Source organism: Vombatus ursinus, unplaced genomic scaffold (genome assembly GCF_900497805.2).
Source record: "Vombatus ursinus unplaced genomic scaffold, bare-nosed wombat genome assembly UNPS02014797.1, whole genome shotgun sequence".
Lineage (NCBI taxonomy): Eukaryota > Metazoa > Chordata > Mammalia > Diprotodontia > Vombatidae > Vombatus > Vombatus ursinus.
The window spans coordinates 17,418,802-17,444,406 of NW_020954575.1; positions in this window are offsets into that span (position 1 = coordinate 17,418,802).

Consider the following 25,605-nt stretch of genomic DNA (forward strand, 5'->3'; position numbering starts at 1 on the left):
TTAGGGAAAAAAGGTCAAGGTCAGATCAGACCCTGAAACTTGGAATAAGGGGCAAGCCACCTCTCTACCAGGTCCTTTCCTTCCCCTGGAAGGAACTGCCCCCTGTGGGCATGCCCAAAGACAGATTACACCTACCCAAGTACCCATAATACCAATGGCTAGTGTTGTGAGGGTTGTCTCCCATTTGTAGCAAGGAGTGGGGGTAGGGGTGGAGCATGTGTATGGCACAAAGAAAAGCAGAATAGACATCTCTAGCCTCTTCTCTCCCACCCTTCTTCAAGGAAGGCTTTGATTCCTGCCAAAAGGGGAGGCAAGAGGTTGGGGCCAGAAGCTTAGCCACTCTGTTCTCCTCAGAGAGAAGGGGTGCAGAGCTAGAATTATGCTATCTGCTTGCTTAAATATGATTAGTCTAGAGGATGTGGTTTTTCAGATTCAAGGGAAGCTTTCCATCACCATTCATTAGTGGGGAAAGGAGGATCCAAACTTCATATCCAAAACCTGACTCCTTTCCCACCAAATGCCAGTTTTTGCAAACTGCAAACAACGATGACAACGACAACAACAACAACAACCACAAACCACACACATAGGAAGTAGCAAAGAGACCCAGTTACCCAAGTCAATAGCAAAATGAAATCAGAGAATGTGTACACAGGAGTGAAGGAAGCGCAGCTCAACTGAGAGAGAGAGTCCTAGAACTCACCCAAGAGGAAGTTCCCCAGAGGGACTGGTATCGTCCAGCTTCTGGAATCTAGAAGCCCAAAGTGCCCGAGCAACTACAACACACGAAGAGACTCAAAAGCCCTGAAGAGCTTGAAGAGCCATGCCAATAGCCTCGAAGAGTCTGAGGAGAGCAGAGGTCTGCTCTCTCCAGCTCCTAACAGCTCTGTTCCACCCCTCAAGAAGGTGAATGACATTGATCTCCACCAATGATGAGAGAGTTCCATACCAATGAGCTTTGGGACTTAGGTTCTGGAGATAAAAAGGCAAACATGAAACAGAATTGAATTGAATGATGCTTGTAGTTAGGTCTTGCTTTCCTGTCAGTTTTATTCTGGGGAGATGCACGTGAAGGGTGAGCTTGGCTTAGCAACTTTGACCTGAACTCCTATATACCTGGCTGGATCCATGGGTCATCCCTTTTTTCAATAAGTTGATTTCCTATTGAGGGGATGTCTATCAATTGGGGAACGGCCGAATAAGTTGTTGCATGTGATTGTGATGGAATACTATTGTGCTAGAAGAAATGATGAGCAGGATGCTTTCAGAAAAAACCTGGAAAGACATGAACTGATGCAAAGTGAAAATGAGCAGAACCAGGAGAACTTTGTACACAGTAACAGCAGTATTGTATGATGGTCAACTGAATAACTTATCTGTTTTCAGTCATACATTGACCCAGGACAATTCATCTTATGATGAAAGGTGCTGTCTATCTCCAGAGAAAGAACTAGTGTAGTCTGAATGCAGATCGAAGCATACTTTTTCTTTATTTTATTTTTCCTGCTTTTTTTTTTTGGAGGGGGGAAATCTGTGTTTTCTTTCAGAGAATGACTTACATGGAATTGTGTTTTGCATGACTACACATGTATAACTTATGTCAAATTGCTTGTCTTCTCAATGGTGGAGGGAAGGGAAGGAGGAAGGGAGAGAATTTATTTGAAAAAAGAATGTTAAAATTGTTTTATTGTGTAATTGGGGAAAATAAAATATTAAATAAAAAAAGTTGATTTCCCTGGGGAATGGATTGCTTTGGTATTTTGAGTTTATGCCCTTTGCCCCTGCATTAAAAGTTAAGGTCTTAGGAAAATGTACCAATAAGAGTTTACTGGCATATAATACCTTTTCCTCATTAAAGCATCTTTCAGAGAAGACCTATATGAATTGATACGAAGTAAAGTGAACAGAATCAGGAGGACATTATACACAGAAACAGCCATATTGCAAGGATGATCAGCTGTGAACGACTTTACTCTGATCAATACAATGATACAAGACAATTGCGAAGGACTCATGATGAAAAATGCTATCCAGAGAGATAGCTCCAGAGAGAGAACTGATGAATTCTGAGGGCAAACTGAAGTATAATTTTTTCACTTTATTTTTCCTTACTTTCTTTTTAATTTTTGCAACATGACTAATATGGAAATATATTTTGCATGATTTCACATGTATAATTGATATCATATTGCTTACCTAATGAAAAATTAGGTAAGGGAGAGGCTGGAGGGGAGGAAAGAATTTGGAACTCAAAATTAAAAAAAAAATCTCCAAGAGTATTGGGGGAACTGTGCAAGTGGATAGTATCAGTAGCTGGATATGGGGAAAGCGGAATAAGAAAGAAGTAGACTCTGAGGGAACAAGAAGGGAAAGGGTATAGTCTGGGGGAACATGGAGAGACTTGGGATCAGGTTATTGATCCTTTGGGGGAGAGGGGATAATAGTGGATTAGAAGAGCAGTGATACTCAGTTCCAGATGGCCACAAGGACAAAGAGAAGCTGGTGACTCAGTGGATAGAGCATTGGGCCTAGAATCAGGAAAACCTGAGTTCAAATTGGCATCAGACACTTACTAATGGCGTGACCTGGACAAGTCACTTGACTTCTGTTTGACTCAGTTTCCTCAGTTGTAAAATGGGGATAATAATAGCACCCATCTTGCAGGGTTATTGTTAGGATCAAATGAGATAATGCTTGTAAAGTGCTTAGCATGTTGCTTGGCACATAGGAAGTACAATATAAATGCTTATTCCCTTCCCCTCCTTCCCGCATTAATTGTTTATTAGTGGTAATCGAACGGAAAGGTACACTTCACCAAAGGGCCACACGATGGCAGCACAGACCAGGGTTGTGGGATGAATTAGCCATTGGTAAAACCTGAATAAAGCTGCCAAGCTCTGGGATCCCCGAGGCCTTCTACAAGGAAGCTCTCCCAGGCACAGACATTGGCCTGGGCCAGAAGTACTTCTCCTAATAAGCCTAGGGTTTTTGGCAAAGCTACGGGATCGTCAGTCCTGTTTAATAAGTCTTAGAAAGTGTGTGGTCGGGGCGGGGGGATGATGGTAGTGGTGGTGGTAGTTGAAGGGGTGGTCCTTTGTCTTGGTAAGGACTGTTCTTTTTCCTAGAGGAGAGGCAAGAGGTCAAGAGTGGCTGAAGCTATACTCCCATTGCTCCCTAGGACTGAAATCCCCTGCCAAGTGGTTCTTCTCCAGCCAAAACTTATAAGCTGAGTAGGGGAGGGGCAGGAAGGATGAGTCAGCAAGTATCTATTAATATGATTATATATGGCCTTGATTGCATCTGTTTATTAAGCATCTCCTATGTGCCAGGCACTGTGCTAACCCCTGTCTCGTAGACAGGCCTCTTCTGTCTCAGGGCAAGAACGTATCTAACAAAGCTGGTGAGAACCTTTCTAGTTTTTTAAAGATTAGCTGTGGGACCTTGGTAAAGTCACTTTTATCTCAGCCTCAGTTTCCCCCTTTGTAAAAGGGTTTGAATTGGATATTATATTTTCCCAACTTTATTTTATCATCAATCCAGAAGACAGGTATGGGATGGAGGTGGTGCTGGCATTTTCAAGGATGGACCAGAAGGTGACTTGCAGCCTCCCCTGGGGGGACAACAACTAGAAATGTAGAACAAGATGGTTCTATGGATATGTGGATAGAGTATTGTGCTTGAAGTCAGGAAGACCTGGGTTCAAATCCTACTTGAGGCACTAACCATCTGTGTGACTCTGGACAAATCATGTAGTCTTGGGCAGTTGTAAAATGAGGAGGTTGAATTCAATGATCTCTAAGATCCCTCCAGTACTGTAATAAAAGAATTTAATGAAGATATAAGGAGGGAAATTAGAGCCATTCAGGAAGAATCTGAAAGGACAAAAAAGAGAATTGAAGGTTTAGAACAGAAGGTGGAAAATAAAGCAAAAGGCATTGAAAGGAAAACAAACGGAGACAGAATATGAAAAAGGCAGTAATGCAACAACAAATATTAGAGCAAGAATTTTTAAACCCAGCAGAGTGGAAATGATATGAATAATATGAAGGGTCATATTAACGAATAATCAAACGACTGAGTCCTCCTAGAAGACACCTCCCTGATGTCACGGTCCTCTTCGAGAATGGAAGACAAACAACAACAGTAACATCACTATTCTTCTCCAGGGCTCTGTTTCCTTCTGTAATCTAAGAAGGTTGGATTGGATCAATGGTTTCTATTTAGTGATTTGTAAATCACTTGGGGGTTCCCAATGATGGTACAAGGGGTTCTCGCTAGAAAATTGTTTAATAGCACTTTAAGCAGTAAATAATTGTAAAGAATATTATAAGTCTAACTTGTTTTGGTAGATCATAACGCATTTGTTGTTGTTGTCATTGAAAGGACGATACAGAACAAAACCCATGGGGAACCCCTGGATTAGACTGTCCTGCAAGATCTCGTCCAGCTCCCTTTGGTTCTATGCTATCCCAGAGGGTCAGAGCCATGATGATAAGATGAACTGGGAAGTGACAGAGCAGGATATGGCCAGTAGAGGGAGCTGCTACCACGTTCTACACTGTTGCGTCCGTATTGACAAACCAGGAGAGTTGTAAATTTGGTCTATTAAGAACATTCTTGTTTGCCTTGCTTGTGCTTATGTTTGAGATAAGACATAATAGGATGGATTAGCAGGCGATTAGAGGAATGCTTTGGAAATAATTGACTATTTGATTAACTGTAGACTGGTTACCAGGGTCATTGGTCCTATGCACTGAGTGAGGAGAAGACAATTACAAAGGACTTGTGATGAAAAATGCTATCCACCTCCAGAGAAAGAACTAATGGAGTCTGAATGCAAAACCCAGAGTAGCATAGCTAGGAAGTGCTTCACAATAACCCTATAAGGTTGGTAGTATGATGATAAATTATTATTATTTTTTAGTAGAGGAGACCAACATTCAGAGAAGTTATGTGATTTGTTCAAAGTCACGCAGCTGATGCTTTTGGCAAGATGGCTGAGTAGTTGGGTCTAAGAATAGCTCCTCTTCATCACCTCCCAAAGAGCATTTAACCTCCCAAAGTAAAAGAAAGACAAAAAGAGGAAAGGAAATAAATTATTATCATAAAACCAGTAGAACAACCAAAGAAATGAATTAACAAAGGAGGCCCTGATGTTGTTATTAAATGCTATGGGATAAAAGAAGATGAAGGAAAATCCCCAGGAGAAAGGAATCATACTGTAATAATAACTAGTCCCCTGGAATTAAGAATGAAATAACCAGAAGAACATACAAAGTGGGTTAGTACTGTAATAGAAGAATTTAATGAAGATATAAGGAGGGAAATTAGAGCCATTCAGGAAGAATTTGAAAGGACAAAAAAGAGAATTGAAGGTTTAGAACAGAAGGTGGAAAATAAAGCAAAAGGCATTGAAAAGAAAACAAATGGAGACAGAATATGAAAAAGGCAGTAATGCAACAACAAATATTAGAGCAAGAATTTTTAAACCCAGCAGAGTGGAAATGATATGAATAATATGAAGGGTCATATTAACAAGGTGAGGTCACACAGTTAGAAAATAGCAGAACTAGGATGGAAATCCAGGTTTTCTGAGTCTAGATCTAGCATCACACTGCCTCAGTTTACTTCTCTGAAAGTCTGGAGTATGATGACTTATTCTTGGAATTTCTATCCCTCCTTAACACTTCATAATTTTCAAAGAATTCTGATATATCCTGAAGAAAGAGGTAACACTAGGTAGGGAAGTGTCATTTTTGTATTTCATCTTTCACCCCAGCCAGGCAAAGATCAATATATGCATATTTAGTGCTTGTGTGCATATGTATATATGCGTGCAGTGTACATATGTACATATGTACATATATTGATATATGTATGTATGTTGATATGTGTATATATAGCATCCTCTCTGGATGTACTCTCCCAACTTATACTAACAGGTTAGGTTTCCCAGAGGACAATGAATACTGATCCCCTCGGGATTCTGGGGGAACCCCAAGAGATTAGGGTTTTCATTGCTGTTGCTCATGAGCCCTCATCCGATGTGCCGCCCAGTTCAATCAATCAATTGTTATCAGCCAGCTTTTATAAAAGGGAACTTACTGAGAAGGTATAGCAAGAACTTGAGAGTGTAGATTTAGAGTTGCAAGGGACCTTAGAGACCATTGAGTTTACCCTCATCATTTTATGGATAAGCAGATTGAAGCCCACAGAAGATAAATGACTTATCAAGAATCCCATAGCTAGTGAGTGTCTGAAGTAGGATTTTAACTCAAGTCTTCCTGACTTCAAGCCCAGAGCTCTATTCCTATACCACCCAGTTGCCTACACTCCTCACAAAACAATCCTTTCAAACCAGGAGGTGCATCCTCCTCTTCTCACACATAGAAGGTCTCTAGGGATAATGGGCTCTAATTTAAAGTGTAATGGCAGTCAAGTATGAGTGTGTGTGTGTGCATACACACATTTATTTTATACATACATGTGTATATGTGTATATTGTATGTATAAGATTTATATACACATGTATATATGTATAATATTTATATTATACATCTATTTGGAACATAGTTATATCCCATGATTCTTGGTCTTAGGAGTCTTTTTCTCCCTTGCAGAGTCCCTGCCAAGTTTATTTCTAGGTCAGGTGTCTTTGATGGACAAGTGACTCCCCTTGCTCAGCTGGGCTGGCTCCTTGCAGGGTGGCATATCTTGGCTTACAGGTCAATTCACTGTTGTGATGGATCAATCAGGTCACTCGATTGTTATTCTGGCTTCTCACCAGACTCAACTGTTGCTGTGACGGGTTCTGGTTGTTGGTTGGACCCTTAATGGTTTTGATGAATCTACTGGTCTCACAGGTTGTTTAGGAACTCCCCTCTTAGAATACCCATTTGCCTAAAATCAGGAAAGAATAAATAAAAGGAAAAAAAGAGGTGCTGTGTATTCAGGGACACATGGTGGCCAAGTGGGGAATTGGTCAGCTGATGCCCTTTCTCCCATCTGACAGCTAATAGCAGTTTTTGCCTCAGGAAAGAAAAGCTAAAGGACAGAGTATTGTTCCCTTTGAATGTGAACTCAGTTCTGTCCCAGTGCCTCCTGAGTCAACAGTGCTTCTGGCTCTTCAGCCAACCAGAAGACCTAACAGTTGTGTCACCACACAACACCAGCCCCCTTCACCCCCCCAGTCACTGAAGGAGGCTTCTCAAGATTTCTGTATGTTGGATGGCAACTAAGCAAGGGATATTACATATGGTTTGTATAAAACTACCAGGAAGAGCAAATATAAGAATGTTTTAAGGACTGGCCCTCATTTTCCAGTCTTCTCTTACATAAAAAAGTCAAGAATGTAATCATAAGGTATTAAAGAGATGTTGAACTAACTGTAAAGATGCCTCTAAGTCCACCTCCTGGGAAGTGTGATCACTTTTCTTTGATGGAATTACCAAATACAACCTCATTGTAGAAACGGCTTTAAGTAGCTAAGTTGTCAGTGGGAATAGAATCCAGTTCTAATAAAGTACAGTCTTGAGAATCATTTTGTGGTGAGGACTTCTGAAGAAGGAGAAGAAGATGCTGTCTCCTACTTGTCATGGTATCTAATAACACAGTGGAAGACATCTCATTCAGAAGTCTGAGAATTTGTCTGTTAAAAAGAGTTTGAGGCACAAATGAGTGAGCAGTAACACATACACTCCAGACAGAAGGTGGTTGCTCAAGGGAGGAAGCAGCTATGAGGAATGAGACTCCTGGCATCAGAGAGAAGAACCAACTATAGAGAATAGCAGACCCTAGGATGTTAGATGAGCACCTCATCTAGCAAATATGCTGCACCCAAGAGGAGTGGTTTGAAGATTTTAAACAAAATACCTCCAGATCCTGCAGTGTCAAGGGTTGTGGGATGTCTTTGACACATATGTATTCTATATACCTGTCTCAAACCATTGTAATATAAGTTTGAGTCTACTTTTTCCATAGGTGCTGAGTGTATTTGTGGGATAGTATACCACAAATTTATTGGAAGGAACTTATTGTTTTGTTGTCATTTTAGTAAATGTCTTTGCTAAGAGCTAGTTGTATCTACTGGCTGATGGTTAATGGGAAGCACACCAATGGGGGCTCAGGAGCTATAGTATTTAGACATACAGACCCACAGGTTTACCATGAAAACCCAAGGTGGTAGCTACCCTCTGGGGATCCAACCTGAGAATGGAGATTTAAGTTGGGAGAATAGCCCAGAGAGGTGCTGCATGTATGTATGTGTGTATACATGCATACACACATATATACATTCATACATACATACATGCATGTGGGATAATTGCATAGAAGAGGTACTAAGAGAATGATTTGAGATATCAGGAGGGGACAGAGTGCTTTTGGTAAGGGGATCAGAAAAGGCTTACTGGAGGTCATGTATCATTTGAGTTGAAGCTTGAAGAATGGGCAGAGTTTCTATAGGCAGATATGGGGGATGGGGTGGGAAAAGACTGGATATCATGAGCAACACAGAGATACGAAAGGATAGAATGAAGCTGGGGACACCGAGTAGTCCATTTTGGCTACAATGTTGATGACTTGAAGGAAGAGTAGTGTAAAGTTCGATCCAGATTGTGGAGGACTTTAAATGCTGGGCTAAGGTGTTGGGACTTTGTTCTGTAGGTGATGAGGAATCACACCCCGAGTTCTACAGGAATTCTAAATACAATGAAAACTTGTTATTTCAGTGTTAAATGAGGCACCCCACGTGATGGATTCTAAGGGTGATTAATTATAAGTAGCTTTTTAAATTTGTTATTGACCATTGTCATGACCAATTATGAAATAGGAAGCACTGCCATAGTCTCAACTGAAACTCTATTATATGTTTTATTACATTGACAGACTCTTAATCAGTTTCACATTCATCTCAAAGTCCTTATCATGATTTCTAAGCATTTTAGATATTTATTTTTTGCTTTAATACAATAACTTGATATGAAGAATATAATTTATTTTCAAATTTTTGTAATTTTGAAATATTTTGGTTTTGTTTTGGAGAAAGTTTTAGAGGAAGGGAATGATGGGGTCTGACTTATACATCAGGAATGTATAAGCAGTGCGAAGAATGAATTATAAGATGAAGAGACTGGGAGCGAAGAGAGGTTCTGAGTTTGCAATGGTCTAAGTCAGAGGTCAGATGACTCAGAACTCTAGAGCTGGCAATGGGAGTGGAAAGGGGAAGAATTAATGAGAGAGTTAGAGTTAACATGATTCAGCAGCTGTTTGGACATGGGGGTGAAGGCTAGGTCACTTCTGGTGAGGCACTTTTTACCAGAGGATGTATCACTTGAGTTGGAACTTGAATAGGCAGTTTCAAAAGGCAAATATGGGGGTGAGGTGGGAGAAGACTGGATGACATGAGCAAATTCATAGAGACATGAAAAGCTTGAATAAGGCCAGGGTCCCCTAAACCTGGGGGACTGACTGATGGTGCCATTAATAGGAATATGGCATCTGGGAGGAAGAGTAGGGGGTTTTGTTTTGGAAAATGAGTTCTGTCTGGGGCATGTTGAGATTGAGATGCTCACTAGATATCTGGCAATGATACCTAATGTACTGTTGTTGAAAAATGCTGGACTGGAACTCAGGAAAGAGGCAGGCCCTTGGGGGTTATGAGTGTGGAGGCGAGCGCTGAAACCACGATTGTAGGTAAGATCACTGGGAAAGAATCCCATGCAGAAGTGAAGGCCAAGGCCAGGTCCTTAGGCATTGCCCTTGTTAAGTTGTGGGAGGAGGAAGAGGAGCAACGAAAGAGAAAGAGAGGGAATTAAAAAGGTAGAAAAGTAGGAAGAGAACAATAAAAGGCAATGTTATTGTAGCAATGGAGGGGAAAATTTCAAGGATGGAGAGGTCAATATTGTCAAATAATGCAGAATGGTCAAGAAGGATAAAGACTGAGGAAGGCTCATTGTGTTTGAATGGGCTACCTTTTGAGGTATTCAAATAGAAGTCAGATCAGACATTCTATAAAGTAGTCATTTTCCTTTTTTTTTTTCCTTTTTGGTGAGGCATTCAGGGTTAAGTGACTTGCCCAGGGTCACACAGCTAGTAAGTGTCAAGTATCTGAGGTCAGATTTGAACTCAGGTCCTGCTGACTCCAAGGCCGGAGCTCCATCCACTGTGCCACCTAGCTGCCCCTAAAGTAGTCATTTTCCATTAACTATTCAATAAACTGGAGTGGCTCCCTATTAACTCCAGGACCAAATATAGAACCTTGTATTTGACTTTTAAAGCCCCTCATAACCCAGCTCCTTCCTACCTTTCTTGTCTTTTTACACCTTACTGCTCCAACCTCCTCTGTGATCCAGTGACACTGGCCTCTTTATAGACATCCATCTCCATGGTGGCTGCTCAGACCAAAGGAGCTCAGAAGGCTGTACCACAGGTCGGGCACAAATAGTCCCTATGACATAGCTCATATGGATCAGCACATAGTAGGTACTTAATAATGATACTTAATAAATGAGACTCACTGAATTGTGAGGGATATTCCAGCATGGGCTAGGAGGTTGGACTAGAATCATGGAATCTTAGGACTTTAAGGGAGCTCAAAGATCATGGGATCATAGCTTTAGAACTGAGAGGGACCCCAGAAGCCATGTAGTTCAACCCCTCCATTTAACAGATGAGGAAACTGAGACCTAGGAAGGAAAATAGACTTGCCCAAAGTTACACAATGAATTAATGGCAGAGCTGGAACTTGAACCCAGGTGTTTTACCTCCCAATACAATTTGCTCTTTTCACACCACACTCTCTCTGAGGCCCTGTTGGACTCTCAGATTCTACGGTTCTTGGATTCTATATCTCAGCTTCCTTGTCCTGTACCCTGAGGACTCTGAGAGCATTATGTAACTGCTTTCCAGTTAATAATAATAATAATAATGAACATTTATAAAAATTACTCTGAAGTTTGCAAAGTGCTTAGCAATACCCGATCTTTTCTGAACCTCTTAACAAACTACCTGTTGGATAGGTACTAAAAGGATTATAAACTTCATTTTACAGATGAAGAAATGGAGGCTGGGAGAAGTTTGGATGACTTTCCCACGGTCAGACAGCTAGTAAGTGTAAGAGGTGGCATTAGAATCAAGTCTGGCATTAGTAGAGTGGGAAGAAGGCTGGATTTGGAGTTAGGTGAGCCGGATTCAAATCTCTTGCTTCTGCCCTTCACTACATATGTGATCTTAAGCTTTTCAGTTCCTTCAGCTGTAAAATGAGGGTCTTGGATCAGATGACTGCAGAGGTCCTTTCCAGTTTTAGGATGAAAAATGCTATCCACTTCCTGAGAAAGAATTAAGAATCTGGGGCAGCAAGGTGGCGCAGTGGATAGATCTCCGGCCTTAGAGCCAGGAGGACCTGAGTTCAAATTCGATCTCGCATGCTTGACACATACTGGCTGTGTGCCCTGGGCAGGTCACTTAACCCTGATTGCCTCACCAAAAAGGAAAAAAAAATTAATGGAGTCTAAATGCAGATCAAAGCACACTTAAAAAAAAAAACCTTTCTTTTTCTTTTTTTGAACTTTGTTTTCTTTCCTAACATGACTAATATGGAAATATATTTTGTATGATGGTACATGTGTAAGCTATATCAATTTGCTTGCCTTCTCAATGAAGGGGAAGAGAAGAGAAGGAGAGAGAGAATTTGGAATTCAAAATAAAAAAGTGTTAAAATTCTTTTAAAATGCAACTGGAAAAAATAAACATTTAAAAAAAATTAGATTAAATTAAAAAAAAAAGGGATTCCTTCCATCATACCCAGGCCTTGCACTAGCATACAGCGCAGAAGGGCCCTCTGTTACTTTAGCACTGGCTGCAGCCTATGTATAGCTCCTTCAGGCTAGGTAAATCCGAAGGTTTAACGCTCAACATCATTGTGAGAGCTGGAGCTGGGTAGGGCCTGGTCAGATTCCATCTGGGGTGCTTTCAGAATCCTTTTCCCAAGAGGCCACAAGGTGGCAGTAGAAGAATATTGATTAGCATACTACCTGTCTCAGCTTCTCCCATGTGGGCCTAGTGAGCCAGCAGGAGGCTCTCGGCCTCTGCCCAGAGTTCTGGGGGGAGGGGCAAGGCACAGCCAGGGATTGACCAATACCTGGTTGGTCTCTTGCTGGTCCCAGTTTCAAGTCCGCAGAGCTAGAAAATTTGGGGGTTTTGCTTTGCCGCAGTGATGGTGGTGAAGTAGGGAGGCCAAAGGTAGAAGGACCATGATAGAACATTTATGCTTTTGATTTTTGGGTTCTTAGCATTCCTCCCTGACTTTCCTGGGCTTTGCATGGAGGTTTTGCATAGCAGGCCTGACTCCTCCCCCTCCCTCCTAACTGCTGGTTGACCAAGCATTATGGGGTGTGCCCAGCTAGCCCAGGAGGGCATCTCAGCTGGAATGACTCCATGGGCCTTTCTGCCTATTGAAGAATGAGGTGGTCGTTCTAGGATACTGACCCGATGATATGCAAAAGCACCTTGTAAACTTCAAAGCTCTATATAAATGTTAACCATGACGATGACGATGATGATGATGAAAAGTCCTGTGGTCAGTTCTGGGTGCCCCAGTTGAAGAAGACCGATGAGAAGCAGCCAGGTTGCTCAGTAGTTAGAGTGCTGGGCTTGGAGTCAGGAAGACAAATCTGAATCTTGCCTCACTCACTCACCAGCTGTATGATCTTGGACGAGTCATTTGTAACATAGATTTAGAGCTGGAAGGGACCTCAGGGGCCATCTAGTTTAACCCCTTAGGGAATATGAGGCCCAGAGATGTCAAGTTGTTATTCAGCCGTGTCTGACTCTATTTGACCCCATTTGGGGTCTTCTTGGCAAAGATACTGGAGATGTCAAATGGCAGCTGGTAAATGTCTGAGGTAGGAGTTGAACCCGGGCCTTTCTGACTCCAAGTTTAGTGTTTTATCTACTTTGCTATGTTGCTTCCTGGCCTCTCTCAGCCCCATCTGCAAAATGGGAATAATAAATAGCACCTACCTCATAGGGTTGTTGTGAGGATCAGATGAGAGGAAATATATAAGATGCTTTGCAAATTTTAGGTTATATCACTGTTATTAAAAGCTGGAGAATATCTAGAGCAGCGGTGCTTCTTTTTTATTTTTATTTTTTGGTGAAGCAATCAGGATTAAGTGACTTGACCAGGGTCACACAGCTAGTAAGTGTCTGAGGCCGGATTTGAACTTGGTCCTTTGACTCCAGGGCCTGTGCTCTATCTACTGCAGCACCTAGCTGCCCCATGAATAGGGAGTTCTTAATTTTCTTTTGTGTCATGGACCCCTTGGGCAGACTAGTAAAGCCTGTGAATATCTTCAAATGCATCAAATAAAATACATAGGATTATAAAGAAAGTGAATAATATTAAAACATTTATCAAATATTAAAAAAAACAAGTTCATGAAGCCCAGGTTAAGAACCCCAAGGAAGGTGTTTGGCATGATGAAGGGCCCCTAGTTAATGGCATGTGAGTATTGGTTAAATGAATTGGGTGTGTTTAGCTTGGAGGAGAGAAGATATAGAAAATACTGGGCAGTTATCCCTTCCACATCATGGGGTTAGGGGCACGATGCCCCTGGAAAATCCATATAAAAGTTTTTGGCCCTCCCTTCATACCAGAGAAGAAGTCTGAATTTTTTCTTTTTTTTTAATGAGGTATTTATAGTACCTTATTGTAAAATTTGGGTTAAGTGTTTGGTCATAAACTATACATAGGTCAATGTTAAGTAAAAATATTGTATGAAAAAGAACTTTTTCTGTGTCATCTACTGGCCTTTGCATGTCTGGGACTTCCACAAAACTCTCCCAGAATTCTCATTTAATTTCTTATGCTACCCATGATATATTGAAATCGAGATGGGGAAAGTAGCGATGTGGAAGGGATAACTGTATATGATATGACTTCATATGTAGAATGGATATTGTATTTCTTGCCTTTTCAATGGACAGTGATGGGGGAGAACTTGGGACTGAAAATAAAAATAAAAAAAATTAACAGCAATAGAAGAAAGAAAATATATCTTAACTGTGTTCACATATTTGAAGGCTGATTATTTGGAAGAGGGGTTAGCTTTGTTTTGCTTGTCCCAGGGGGCAGAAGTAGGAGCTAAATTTGCAGAGGTAGATTTAGGTTTGATGTCCAGAAACACTGCTAGTGGTCAGGGCTGTCCCAGAGTGCATTAGGCTGTCCCTGGAGGTGAAGGGCTCTCCGTCACTAACTGCTGATCTATAAGCAGAGGCTGCTTGTTGAGCATGTGGAAAATGATTCTGGTTTGGGTGCTGGCTGGACAACAAGGCCTCTGTGGTCCCCTCCAACACTGAGATTCTTTGTTGCCACATGAGGGGCCTGTAACTTATCTCTTTATCCCTCCCAGTCTCTGCTTGAGTGCCCTGAACCATCTTGCTCTCATCCCAATCTCTTGTAGCTCAGACATAGTCAGAGGAGCAGGGGAAGTAAGTGAATATTGGGAAAGAATTCTATTATTCCCTGTTTCTCTCTGGATAGGACTGCAATGGGAACAATGTTCCTTGCTCTCTGGGAATAGTTGGTCATCATGGTCATGGTGTAATTCAATTCAGTTGAACAGGCCTAGTTATGTGGCACTGGAAATATGAAGACCAAAAAATAAATGGTCTTTGCCCTCTAGAAGCTTTCATTCTATTAGAAACAGCCCTGGAACCTGAATTGAAAGACTTGGTTTTGAGTCCAGACTCCATCACTTATTAGCTGTGTAACTTTGTATAAGGTAACTTTGAGCTTGTTTTCTCATCTGTATGGACATAATAAATGGTTGCACTATTTACCTAGTAGGGTTGTTGTATGGGATCATATATGTGAAGCACCTTTGTGACCATAGAGAATATATGATATAATATAATTATAACATATAATATAATAACATATATGACATAGAAAATATAATGTAATCTAAGGCTATAGAGATGGAGTTTTAGGTCTGAGACAGCAAGGTGGTGCAGTAGATAGAATGCTGGGCCTGGAGTCAGGAAGACCTGAGTTCAAAATAAGCCTCACATAATTACTAGCTGTGTGATCTTGGGCAAGTCACTTAACATCCCCGTATCTCAGATTACTCAAGTATTCAGCTTTAGCTAAATGGGTGTGAGTGTGTGTGTGTGTGTGTGTGTGTGTGTGTGTGTGTGTGTGAGAGAGAGAGAGAGAGAGAGAGAGAGAGAGTCCCAAAAGTCTTACTGCAGTTTTAAGCTTTTAAAAACAGAAAATTACACAAGATTTTTGGGACATCTTGTATAATAAAAAGTACAATGTGATAGGGGAAACAAAAGATCCAAGGTGAGCTAAGAAAATTGAAGAATATAGATCATTTTCATCTGGGGAGATGGAAATCAGAGAAGACTTCATGGGAAAGGGATTTCCTGAGCTGGGCCTTGGAAAAGAGTTTCCTAAGGCAGTGATAAGAAAGAGGTAAGAGATGGAAGAGGTAACAGTAGTTTGTCTGAAAATGATCTGGGAGTCCAAGGGAACTATAAGGTTCATATGAGTTGACATGACTTTAGCCAGGAAAGCTAAATAAATTTTTACCTCTTTTTGTATCCCCAGCATTTAGCATAGTGCCCGGCACATAGTAGGTGCTTTATAAATAATTCGTTGATTATTCTCATCTATCAAATGAAAAGAGAAGAAGCAAGCAAGCACTTATTAAGTGCCTACTATGTGCCAGGCACTTGGCAAATATGGTCTCATTTAATCTTCACAACAACCATGGGATGCAGGTGCTATTATTTATATTTAACAGTTGAGGAAACTGAGGTAGACTCAGTGATTCACCCAGCATTATATAGCTAGTGAGTGTTTGAGGCAGATTTGAGCTCTGGTCTTCCTGAATCCAGCACTAGTACTTTATCCACAACATCACCTAAATGCCTCGGACAGGACTCACTCTAGTTCCAAATGCTTCTAGAAATACAGGAGAGTCCAAATCTGTTTGTCTGTCTTTTGCTTGCACTTAGCATCTGTTTCCTGTGCCTTTCCTCCTGTATCACAGAAGATTGGAGGATTTCGAGGTGGAAGGGGCCTTAGAGACTTTTCATTGTACAGAGGTCCAGAGAGGTCAGAGGACTTCTCAAGGTCACACAGGTAGTTAAGGGGCAGAGTTAGGATTTGACTCTCCAGGTCCTCTGGCTCTAAATCCAAGGTTCTTTTCTGCTATGGGCCACATTGCTTTCTTTCATCTTTGTCTTCCATTTGGATTTTCTGGGTGGGATAGGACAAGTTAGAGGGAAAGATTTGGAAGGGGATGGGGGAGGGGAGGCTACAAGGAGGACTACAGGCTTATAAATTTAGAGCTAGAAGGGACCTCAGAGGCCAACAAGTCCAAACCTCTCATTTAACAGGAAAACTGAGGCCTAGAGAGTTTAAGTGACTTTCCCAAGCTCACCGAGGTAATAAGTATTGGAAATGGGATTTGAACTAAGATCCTCTGCATTGTTCTTTCTGTGAAAGCGCAGTGCCTCCAGGAAGAGGAAGATAGTATTTTATGAGATTTTGGGAAGAAAGAAGGGAGAAAGAAGGGCATTTAGGGTCTGGGTTGTTTGAGGTAAAGCTATATTCCTGGGGGCTGTAAAGGCATATCTGTCTTGTCACAATCTCTTCCATGAACTCTAGTCCCACATCTCCAATGGCCTGCTGGATATCTCTTCTTGGATATCCCATTAGCACCTCAAACTCATCAAGTCCAAAATGGAACTCATTTATTTTCCTTTTAAAGCTGTTGCTCCCTGTTTCTGTTGATAGTACCACCAACCTACCTCCCATCAGCCCAGGTTTGAAACCTTGGTGGTCTCCAACTTCTCTGTCACCCCCATACCAATCAGATGCCAAATTCTGTCAGTTCTACCTCCACAATATTTCTCCCTTTCACAGTAAGTTCCCTTGTCTTCACTCATATGGCCACTACCCTAATTCTTGCTGGATTTTCATACTAACTTCCTAACAGTCTCTTCCTCACCAGTCCAACTTCCATATCCTTGTCAAAATAGTCTTCCTAATATACAGGTATGACCATGTGACTCTGCTTCCTGTGAGCCTTCGCTGGCTTCCTACCGGCTATTGAATAAAGTGTGAACTTCTTAACATGGCATTCAAGGCCTTCCATGATCTGATTAATCCCCTTTATTCTCTCTGTATTCAAGGCAGATTGCAGTGTTAGCTGTTCCTCATCTCATTCTGCCACATTCTGCTTCTATGGATTCATAGAGCCTGGATTACACACGGTGATTGGTATAAACTTAGAATCAGTTAATGACTTCAGAGGCCATCCATTTCAAACCATTCCTGAACAAGAATCCCCTTTACCACACATTCAACAAGTGTAAAGATAGCAGCTGCTTGAAGATTTTCACTGAGGGGATACTAGCTCCTCCCAAGGCTGCCCTTTCCATTTTTGGCCGGTGCTATGTTTCAGGAAAATTTTTCTGACATCAGACCTAAATTTTCTTCTGTACACCCCCCTACCCTTCACTCCACATTCTGCCCTCTGGGCCCAAGCTGAACACAAATATTTGAACAAAGTGAACACGACTCACATTTTTGCTGTCTTCTTTTCTCCTGGGTAAACCACTCCAATTCTTTTAGTGAATCCTTACATTACATTAACTTGAGGCCCTTCATTATCCTGGTTACCCTTTTCTAGACAGGCTCCAGAAGATCAATATCCTTCCTAAAATGTGACATCCAGTATACATAGCACAGTACTCCAGACGTGGCCTGGCCAGGGCAGAGTACAGGATTTCCATTACCTACCTAGGCTTGGATGCCATTTTTCACTTAATGAAGCCCAAAATTACATTAGCTTTAGCTTTCCTGGCTGAAGTCATGTCAACTCATATGAACCTTGTAGTTCCCTTGGACCCCCAGATCATTTTCAGACAAACTACTGTTACCTCTTCCATCTTGTACTGGTGTTTTAATAAGAGCTAGCATTTTATTTTAAAGATAGCACTTAAAGGTTTATGAAACACTTTACAAGTATTAACCTCACAAGAGGGTACATCTTACTAATCTTCATCTTATAAATGAGGAAACTGAGATAGAGAGAGGTTAAACAACTTGTCCTCAGTCACCCAGCAAGTGAGTGTCTTAGGCAGCATTTGACCTTTGGTCTTCTTGACTCCAGAGCTGGCAGGAACGTACTCTGTCCTTTGCACCAGCTAGTCACTTCTTTCTTATCTCTGCCTTAGGAAATTTTCTTCCAAGGCCCAGCTCAGGAAATCCCTTTCCCATGAAGTCTTCTCTGATTTCCATCCCCCCAGATGAAAATGATCTTTATTCTTCAATTTTCTTAGCTCACCTTGGATCTTTTGTTTCCCCTATCACATTGTACTTTTTATTATACAGGGTTTCCCAAAAATCTTAGTGTAATTTTCTGTTTTTAAAAGCTTAAAACTGCACTAAGACTTTTAGGACTCTCTCTCTCTCTCTGTCTCTCTCTCTGTCTCCCTCTCTCTCTGTCTCCCTCTGTCTCTGTCTCTCTCTCTCTCTCTCTCACACACACACACACACATCCCTTTTGAAGACTGTAAGCTTCTTGAAGGTGGTACTTTATTCTTAATCATGCTTATATCCTCAGGTCCTAGTGCAGTGTGCTTTGAACATATGGTAATTATATGTTGAATAAATACTCCTTTAAATCTTTCCTATTATGGGGAAGTTTATGTAGGAGCTGGGGGAGTTCAGATCCCCTGAATACCATTTCCGTTTGGTGATTTAAGGTATAAAGGTCATGTCTAAATTGCAGCAAGTTTTGGAAACAGGAATGTAGAAGCAGTCCCAGGGAAGGTAGGCCTGAGCTCTCCCAACTTTAGTATGGTCCCTTGGGTTTCTTTGTAGGGTGGGATCAACGTGGCCATCCTACAAAGTTGTGGCTAAATATAGTGCGTGTGTGTGTGTGTGTGTGTGTGTGTGTGTGTGTGTGGGCGCGGGCGCGATGGCTCTAGGTCTGAGGGCTTTAAAATAAATGAGGTAATAGGGGCAACTGGGTGGCACAGTGGACTCCACACCCCCTCCCCCCGGAGTCAGGAGGACCTGAATTCAAATTCCCCTTGAGACACTTGACACTATGTGTGTGACCCTAGGCAAGTTATTTAACCCTGATTGCCTTGCCAAAAAAGAAATAAAACCAAAGAAGTGATGTAAAGATTTTTTGTCAGCTCCAACATTGCATGTATTTTAAATGCCCAAGCTGTAGGTTGGGATTAATTGTGGGGCAAAGCAATGGAAACAGAAGGCACCAAAGTGTTTGGAGAGATGGGATTTAGGGAGGTATGTCAGTACGTCAAATATAGCCCTTGCCCTGCAGCTAGAAGACCTGAGTTCAAATTCTGCCTCTCATACTTATTACCTGAGAGGCCTTGGGCAAGTAATTTGAGGCAGTGGGATTAATGGCCTCCGAGTTTCTTTCCGACTCTTTCAATGCTCAGGCTGAAGAATACTTAGCTGAGCAAACTCCAGTTCCCTGGCATGGCAATAATTCAAAAGCAAATTACTGCATTTCCTCTTCATCCTGAGAACCACTTCTTAGTAGATTAGGGACAGCATTCTAATGATTTTATTCTAGTCAAGTCAGGCAGTATCCATCCATCCCCAGACCACGCTGAGACCCAGCTCAGTCCAGCTGTGCTCAGAAGGAGAGAAGGGAAACTGAGCTCTGGGAAGGAGACAGGTAGAGGGGGAAGGTGTCTTCTGAGCAGCTTCTCCTATCCCCACCCACAAGCCTGGCCAGTCGGCACCTGCCTGCCTCTGTCCTGAGTCAGCTCTAGCTTTACCTACATCCCAAGTCAAAGTGGAAATCTTGTGAGGGGGGTAGCTGGTTATGACTGTGTGCTGAGAACCCCAAGCCTGGCTGTAATCCGGGGGTACAGAGATCACTGGCGGATGGAAGGCTAGTTGTGCATCCCTTCAGCTTGGAGGGCATTTAGGGGAGAGGTGGAAAAGTACCCTGTGTCTGTATACCCTTCGTTCTCTTTTCTGGGGTCTCAATGAGGAGCTAGGGAGTGAGGCGGATTGTGATAGAACTTCTAAATGTTTTCTCGTTCAGCCATGATAATCTGCCGTGGCTTTTAATTTTTCGTGTGGGGTGAATAAGTCTCAAACCCAGGACCATGTCCCCAAATCCTTCTCTCCTCCATCCCCTCCTTGCAAGGGCCTTGCCTAGGCAGATGAGGCAGGAAGCTCATGTGCTGACAGGCTTATTTTCCTTTTTATTTTGCAAACCTGGAATTTGGTGACCTAAGCCTGAATTAGATGAGAATGAGCACACACGCTTTATCCAAAATATGTTTTTGGGAGCTCTTGTTCTCAGTGATGGGCTAGAGGTAGGGAGGTGCTCCCACCCATCTGAGGTCTTAACTCTTTCTTTTTCTGCTTAGAGTTAATCACCATTGTGTTCTTCACCTAAGAAGACCACAGTTAATCACAGAAATTAGAGCTGGAAGGGACCTAAGAGATCTGGAATCTGGGAGATTGTTTTTAAAAAATGTTTTGATAACTGCATTTCTGTATAATTGGTTCCCCTTTGTAATTATATCTATTTTATTTTAAGTATTTGAAAACATTATTTTGAGAAGGAGGCCATAGATTTTGCCAGGCTGTTAAGGTGGGGTGGGGTGATCCATGACACAAAAAAATTAAGAACTCTGTTCTTGTCTAATCCTCTCACTTTATAGAGGAGAAGGCAGAGAAATAAAGATGGGAAGTGACTTACCTAAGGTTACAGGTTATAGGAAATGGCAAAGACTGAATTAGAACCTAGGTCAAATATTATTTCAGCTCTACTGCTGCTTAGACTATACATACAAAGGTTGCTAGAGCCAGCTTGAATCAGCTCATGAGAGCCAATTGTTAAATTTTCAGTGTGAACATTTACATTTTGAAAATTGGCAAGTGCTTCACAACCAGGTTGGATTTATTGTTCCATTGATTGTCTAGATTTAAGAAAGGGCTGCAGAAAATGTTAATAATGAAAATTAAATCTAAAAGTGTGCTATGTGTACATTTCCCCCCTGGAGAGTCAGTTGTTAAACATTTACCTGCATACCATTGTTTATACTATACCTCTTATGTACGTTTGTACATGTATACATGTATGGTGTGTATGTGTCTGTGTATACATGGTTGTAGTTGGAAGAGTAGTTGTAGTTAAAAGAGAAGAGGAATAGTGCTATCAAAATAAAGACAAGAAAAGGGCAACTAGGTGGTGTAGTGGATAGATCACTGGCCTTGGATTCTGGAGGACCTGTGTTCAAATCCGGCCTCAGACACATAACACTTACTAGCTGTGTGACCCTGGGCAAATCACTTAATCCCATTGCCTAGCCAAAAAAAAAAAAAAAAATAAAATAAAAACAAGACAACCAACAAATCAATGAGAAGCAAGTGGCTTCCATAATGGAACATGGGCCAATTGGGTCTGTGCTTGGTTTCATGTCATTGAACATTTTGATCAACAACTTGGATAAAGGTGATGGCAGGCTCATTAAATTTGCAGATGGCACAAAGCTATGAAGGTTAGCTCAAACACTGGATGATAGTTAGACGTCAATGTTGACTCCAACAAGATAAAATTTCTCATGTTAAATGTAGAGTCTTCCATTTGGGTTCCCCAAAAATCACCTTCCTAAGTACAAGATGGAGGAAGTAGAACTAGAGAGAAATTCGCTGGAGAGAAATCTGAGGGAATTAGTGAACTGTAAGCTTGATACGAGTCCACAGTGTGATCTGGTAGCCTAGAAAAGAAACATGATCTTGGGCTTCATAAAGAGAGGCCCCACTCCCAGGACTAGGGACATGGAACAGCTCAGAACACAGCTGGAGTGTTGGGTTCAATTGGGCACCATATTTTTAGGAAGGATGTAGATAACCCAGAGAGCATTTGGAAGAGGGCAACCAGGAAAGAGGGGAAAGGCCTCCACATTGTGCTAAATGAGAATCCACTGAAAGAATTGGGGATTTTTAGCCTGGAGAAGAGATGCAATAGCCAAGGCCATGTGTTTTTAGGGCTTTGAGGGGGAGAGGGATTGGGCTTGTTTCATTTGGTAATGAAAGATAGAACTAGAAGCCACAGGTGGGAGATGCAAAGCACCCAGTTGATCTGGCTGGTTATTAGCATTCTCTCCATGTTGAAATGACCTTTTGTCACTTTGTTAGACTTTCTATTTCTTTATTTGGGGGATAGGATCATAAGAACATAGATCTCGAGTTGGGAGGATCCTCAGAGGCCATCTAGCTCAACTCCCTCTTTTTATAGATCAGAAAACCAAGGCATAGAGAAATGACTTGCCCAGGGTCACACAGCTAGTAAGTCATCTGAAGCAGGATTCAAATTCAGGTCCTCTGGCTTAAAGTCCAATGTTCTTCAGCTATGGTAATAGTAATAATAATAGATTTGTAAAGTGTTTTTACAAATATTATCTCTTTGATTCTCTAAATAATCTGGAGAGGTAGGTGTACTTATTATCCCCATTTAACAGATAAGGAAATGGAAGCAGACACAGGTTAAATGACTTGCCCAGAGTTACATAGCTAGTGGCACCTAGGTCTTTCTAATCCCAAGTCCAGTGCTTTTGCCTGCCTCCTAGCTGCCTCAACTGTCTGCCCTTCCATTCATTCTTTCAAAGATCATTAATTAATGATTAATGTGTACTTACCATGTGCAAAACACTGTACTTGGGCCCTAAAGGGAATTCAAAGATGAATTAGGGAACACTCCTTCCCTTCAGGGAGCTTACTGTCTAAAGGCAGAGCTAAGACCCTAACACAAAAATAACTATAACACAAGGCTGCTACCTCTATGACCTTGGACAAGCCACGATATCATAGATTTGGAACTGGAAATGACCTTACAGAACATCTGATCCATCTGTTTCTTTTTATGGAGGAAACTGAAGTCCAAGATAAAGTGACTTAACCAAGGTCTTACAGGTAGCTGAGCCAGGATTTGGACCTAGGTCTTTTGGTTCTAAATGCAGTGCTCTTCCCACTGTGCCATGCTGCCTGCCATCCCCTAATATCTTTATGAACCTCGGTTTATTCTTCTGCACAATGGACTAGAAAGTTGGATAAGATGATCTCTAAAGTCGTTCCAGGCCTTGAGTCTATGAGGTGAGGAACGTCCAGTCTCCCAGAAAAAAAGGCCTCATTGCTTTTGGGGAAGTCCTTAAGACCCAGGAGTCCTCTCTCCCTTACTGTTATGAGCCAGTTCTTTGGGGCTGGAGGGATTTGGAGGACCACCCAGTGGGAGCATCAGAATTTAATCCCCCCAGAACTCTGTTTCCTCTGCTCCCCCTCGCCCTCTTTTCAGTAAGACAGCCTGTGTCCTGCCCCACCCAATCTGTCAGGGACTCAAGTTTCCCAGAGCCAGCAGAAAGGTAGAGAACAGAGCCTGTTTCAATTCGCCTGGGAACTGCTTGCCCCAACAGGGTGCTCCTTGGCCGGGGGCCCTAGTACCTGGAAGCCCAGGCAGGCTGGCCTCTCCCTCTTTCCCCCTCCCCACCTACGTTTATTGCCTAGGGCCCAAACATTAACTCAGCACCAGCCAGCCCATCCCTCCCTCTCCTCCTTGGCAACCTTAGGCACAATTCACAACAAACACTGTGTCTCTACTCCGCTTCCCCCTTACACGTACACCCAAGCCTAAACACCAGTGGGGAGGGGGCAGGATCCTGAGGATGAGGAATGGGTTATATCTCTACTCCTACTCAAAGCCCTCTCCCCACCATTTTCTTTCCTTTTTGCCTCTGCCTTCCAGATCTCAGTGCAGGCTGGCTCCTTTCTGCACCAACCATTGGTCTCATTTCTTGTGACAGAGCCAGTATTGTTCTCTTCCTTTCTTAGTTGGGGAAACTGAGGCTCAGAAAAAGGGACTTTGATTTTTCTAAAGTAGTGCAATACCTCAAAGATAGAGGGTTGGCATACGACACCAGAACCCAACAGCATCTCATACCTTATATCATTCTCCCCCTCCTAAAGAGGCTGTAACTTCAGCCGTGAACCCTGTGGTTCTTCAACCTAATATCCTTTCTTCCCTAGTTGCTTTGAGGGGACAGTGAGAACAAGTGGAAAGGATGGATGAGGGAAAAAAGGGCTTTCATGAGAGCAGTTGAGTGTGGCTATTCAATAGACCTGGGGTGGGGAACCTTTGACCTTGAGACCCGATATGGTCCTCAAGTGCAGCCCTTTGACTGAACCCAAGGATTCAAAGGGCCGAGCTTGAGGACCTAGACGACCACATGTGGCCATGAGGCTACAGGTTCCCCACCCCTGGGATAGACCTTTCTGGCTCTCAGGGTCATGGCCCTGGGGAATTATGGGTAACAAGGGAGGCTGTGACTTCCCTTGAAATAAGAGAGCCCCCAATCTACTATATTGACTGGAGAAGAGGGTAACCTGCTTGTGAGAAAGGGGAGACCTAATCAGCCTGGAATTGGTTGTTTCTTGTTGATCTCTTTGAGTCTGAATGATAAGATCTGGAATTCACTCTAGAGCCAATCTCTATCATTTTCCAGAGAACACATGAGGGATTTGCCCAAAGAGTTAGCTGCAGAGTCAGGCATAGAACTCAGGTCTCTTAACACAGCACCCAGTATGGGGTTCCTGAGCTCACTGAGGCTGTTCACAGGCCCATGTCTTGGGGCTGGCTGGCTGGGGAAATGGAGGTGTTCAGGAAAGAAAGAAAGGCCCCTACTGCTCCATCTTCATGTCTTTTGTGCCTTCCCTCCCTAGAGAAAGAGGTCTGGGGAGGCTCAGATGAGTGAGCCCAGCCAGAGTACAGTGCACTACCACCAGGGCTTCCAGTGGAAGAGAGGCATAATTCCCCTGTCCTCAGGGAGTTTGCAATCTATAGAGGTTGAGGAGATGAGGCAGGTACTACAGCACAAACCAAGCCTGTTAAGTGCCTTTTTTTGTCTTCAAAATTATAACAAAGCTCAGCTATAGGAAAACATATCTATTGACATTATATTGCAGTCATGTGTGCCCTGATATTGCTGAAATAGATTCTTTATTTCTGAAACCTTCCTTTTTAACGGTATATACAGGAACAAATATTAGGTCATATGCCATAAGAAAGCATTCATTGGTGCAACTGGATTCTGTAAAAGGTCTATCAAAAAGATTTATTTGCATTAAAATGCATTCATTTTTTTTTTCCAGAAGCAAATGTTAGTAAAACATTACAATTTCATCCTTTGTAATAAAATATTGAAATCCAACAGTTAGTGTAGAGACCATTACATAGTGATAAATGCAATGTGCATTTCTGCCTCTGGGATTCTGTGATTTGATCCACAAATACCAAACAGGATGTGATAATAAATGAACATTTAAGGAAACAGTATCAAGACCAAAATCACTGTACTCCCTTGCTGTCTCCCCTGAACTCGTTGATTATTTTGTACTCATCTTACAACAAAATCAAGATTATAGTTCTCCCAAACTGGACAGTGTGTTTCTCTTAATCTCTCCCAGAGCTTAAAAAAATAGTACCTTACCACAAAAATACTTATGGCACAAAAATTTAAATTGCTCCTAGTGGTTCA